Source organism: Cynara cardunculus, assembly GCF_001531365.2.
Source record: "Cynara cardunculus var. scolymus isolate 2C chromosome LG 7, CcrdV1, whole genome shotgun sequence".
Lineage (NCBI taxonomy): Eukaryota > Viridiplantae > Streptophyta > Magnoliopsida > Asterales > Asteraceae > Cynara > Cynara cardunculus.
In genome coordinates, this window is record NC_037534.1 from 9,856,812 (window position 1) to 9,861,135 (window position 4,324).

Below are 4,324 nucleotides of genomic sequence, written 5' to 3' on the forward strand. Positions count from 1 at the left end.
TTTGTAGTGGCATTTTGGTAATAAAATTAATTGCTTTTTGGCAAGAAAAAAATCAAAAGGAAACAAAAAGATGAAAAGGCTGCCCAATGGATGGCTGCCATGAGGGTGGCTAGCACGAATTTTGACTTTTAGTTCTCTGGTCCTGTTTACCTTTTTACCGATTGTAAATCGATCCAAATTTGGGTAAGCCCGAACCTGTACCTAGTGATGGTCGGGTCGGTCCTAATCGGTCCCAAACTTTTTTATAATCGGTTATATTCGGTCCCTGTCGAAAATGGTAAGACCGGTCAAGGTTCTTCATAACCGGTTATGGGCTGCCGGTCCCGGCATTAAAAAATATATTTTTTTAATTTTTTAAATATATATATTTTTATATATTATAAAATTTGCAATTAGGTCATTCAAATACACTTTAAAAATACGTTTTTATATAATTAAAATTATATTGTCTTACAAAAAAACATTATAAAATTATTTGAAAATACATTTATTTATAAGATTATTTGAATTTTCGGGCTGGTCCATAGTCGGTCTCATAACCGGTCTCGTTTCCATGAAACTGCCAAAAACCCCAACTGGTCCGGGTTTTCAGTCCCATAACCGTCCTTACCGATCCTTTGCCGGTCCCAGTCTTCTGACGGTCCCGGGCCAGGTAGGACCGATTTGGCCATCACTATCTTTACCTATGGTCTAGTATGGAACTTTGTATCCTGGTCTAATTTTGCATTTTATAGTAAGCTAAGGATTAGTATTTAAACGGTTTGAGTATTCATTTTTATTTATACTTCTCAAGTATAGAAAAAAGTCCAAATTATTATTTAATCATTTTCCATAAGTCAAAAACACAAGATATTTCTGCCCACCACTCACATATGTTTGCCACATACCCTTTTTTTTCGTTTTGAAAATACGAGAACTGGCTCTGTAAATAACGTTGATTTGATCACAGATATCTACCATGGGTCTACATATAACCTGTACCTATGGTCTAGTCTCGAAAAAAGAAATACAACTTTAATCTGATTTCAGTAAAAGCGCTGATCCATTACATGAAATCTTAAACATTAAAAAGCCCCTTCGTGTATATTTATTTCTTGTTTAAATGAATTGGGAAAAGTAGTTAGAAAACACCCTTACAACGCATAACACAAACTACAGCTAAAACATCCAATACAGATAAAGTACATGATCATAGAAATATAAATATGTATAAAAGTAGTATTTTTTTTTGTCATATACCGATGGATCTAACTTGATTGATATCAGTTTATCTTTGATGTAACTTGTGTGATAAGAATCCATGGTTGTAGAGCTATATGATCGGTACACATGAGAGAAATCAGAAGAAAATTCACAACCCTCTCCAACCCAATTTTTTCGGATGGTTCATTCGCACAAGTTTTTGGATCAAATAGAATGTGTCAAAGGAATTGGAATTTGAAAGGAATTGAATCAAGTATAACCACGTATTGGGTTGACATGTAATAAAAATTGAAATATATCTGTTTGGTTCGCGGAATATAATTCTGAAATTGTAATTAAATTATTGTAGACGACAAAAATATCCCTTTTTTTAAAAAAAATCGTACTTTTTTACTTAATTTATAAATAATAAAATAATGAAATAAAAAATAATAATAATTTAAGGGTTTAGGGTTTAGGACAATTTAATTTTAATTATATTAAATTAAAATTAAATTAAGGGTTCATGGTTTAGGGTTTAGAATTTAATATCGATCGGTTTAATATATATCAACATTACCTTCCATTAACAAAGGAGAAAAGTATATATAAGTATCGTATCACGCAAATAATCCAAAAGTATAGAATATGTATGTAATAACACTTAGCATACATAATTAACGACGAAAATAAAACAAATAAACTAAGACAATTTCAATAACAAGTGGTAGTTTAATTCACAAAATCATAATTTCGCTTTTAGAAGTCGCCAGTTCAAGCCCCGTTAATTGCACAAGGTTCTTTTTAATTGTTAACTTTAAGATCCTATAAAATTATTCATGATACAGAAAAACAGGTTTGAAGGTCTTCGTATATGAATACAATTACCAAAAATATACTTACATTTTTTTCATTAGAACTAAACAAATAGGTATGGGAATCGGCCCCGACCCTTCGGGAACCCGGTCCACCCGTCCCGATTGGGGACGGGGATTCCCTGCTAAACTGGGGATAGGGACGAGGATCCCCGTTTGTCTCAAACTGGGAATGGGGATGGGGACGAGTATCGCACTCCCCATCCCGTCCCATACCCGTTACATATATTTATTAAAAGGTTAAATAAATATTATATATTTCAACTAAATAGGTAAGTCATAATGTCCTTTTTCCTAACTAAGTTCAGAATCTAAATTGTTGTTTTTTGGATGTTAGTATATAATATTTTAGATGTCAAGTAAAAATAAATTACTCGGTATGTTTTGAATATTACATGATATGTTTTGTTTAATCCCAGATCTAGCAGCAATTCAAGATACAAACAGTAATTGAGAGAATTAAAGATGAACATGATCAAGAACTTGAAGAACCGACCAATTTTCTTATTCATGAAAATAGTAAACTACAAATCTCTCAAAATCACTTTCAGTCAACTCATGTGAAGATGAATAGAATGAACAACTTGCTAATTCTAAGCCCATGTCACCTATTTATAGGTGACATGTACAATGTTAATCCCACTTGCCCTTAGCCCAATTACATTGAATATTACAATACAATATAAGATAATTGCCTTTATAAAACTTTCTAATGCTTAGGACTATTTTAGTCTTAACAATCTCTCCCCAAAATTTTATAAAGCAAGCATCTCTTGAAACCTTCAGGTCTTCTCCCCCTGCTTTCGTTAAGAAAACTTTAGTGTGCTTGGCATGAAAGAAATCTTCAAGCTCCCCCCCTGAATAAAGCTCTTATTCTTCAATTTCAACTTTAAGGTAAGATCCAATGTGAGTTCAGCACCACTGATTGCACAAAGTACAACTACAACTGCAGACAACTCAACACAGTCTGTAACCTCAGAATTATTGTTGGCCACAAGCAACTAGTTCATCCAACTATGTGGATAGATAATAGTGCGAGTTCAATGACATTCCAGTGCAAACAATCTTATGACAAAGAATCTTTCAATGAACCACGAGTTGAATAAACATTCAGCTCAAGAACTTAATCTTGGTAAGCTCATAAATTGGGGTAACAACATCAGCTTGAAGTACCAAAGCAAACGCCATTGACATTAAGAACCGGAGAGAAAAATCAACATTAAGCACATAGCTTTAAGAACAACAAGTCAACCAGATAGATAAGCCGATTTTCTTCAAACTTTTAGAAGACTTAATAACCAGAATCAGATTCAAAATTCCCAGCCAGAAGAGTGATTATAGGCACTTAGAACTCTAGATCACAACCAAAACTTTAGAACAATGATTGTAGATTTTCAAACCTCTAATTAATCAGGTTAGAAGAATGACTAATAACACTCAAAGATCTGATAATTTCCAGCACCTCCAGAACACTTATTGCAAACCTTCAAGACATCTGATTGACCAGGTCAAAAGAAATGAGTGAAGACACTCAATGGTCTAGCTCTTCTAGAAAAACTTAAGAGTAACGATTGCAGATACTCAAACTCTGACTAGTCCAATCAAATACCAAAAACAATCAAATAGTTCTGAAATGCTTTCAAATCTGGCTTAAAACTTTAACCTCAAAATGATTGACCAAAAAGTCAAACTTTGACTTGAAAAGTCAAAATCGACAATGTTGTTGTTTGATGCTCTTAAGGGGAATAATGATAAAACATCACCTTAATCATTAAGGACAAGTTGAACTGCGCAAAAAAATCCATTAGGCACACGTAATAAGCTCATAGAGTCGTTTGAACAAGATACTTATGAGATGAGCGATGAGCATAGACTTGACATCTCATCGCCCATGCCTTAGGTGGATACCCATGAACTCCTTTATACCGCCCACGCCTTAGGCGATGAGCAATGTTATCGCTCATACCTTGGACGGATTTATCAACTTCCTTTCATCGCTCAATATATAAGGGTCATCGCATGAAGCTTTGGACGAATAGAAAGGTTATCAGGCAACACTTATATCACTCATGATAAGTAACAAGGCAAATTGTATAAGGAAGGTCATCGCCCACCAAGTAACTCTTCATCGCTTGGTGTGTTGGGTGATGAGGACCTTTATCATTCATAACGTTGAGCGAATTGCAATATTAAATCTCAGACGTGGACGATGAGCATGCTTCATCGGGTAAGCCTTGGGCGATGAAAAGACTTTATCGCTCAAAACT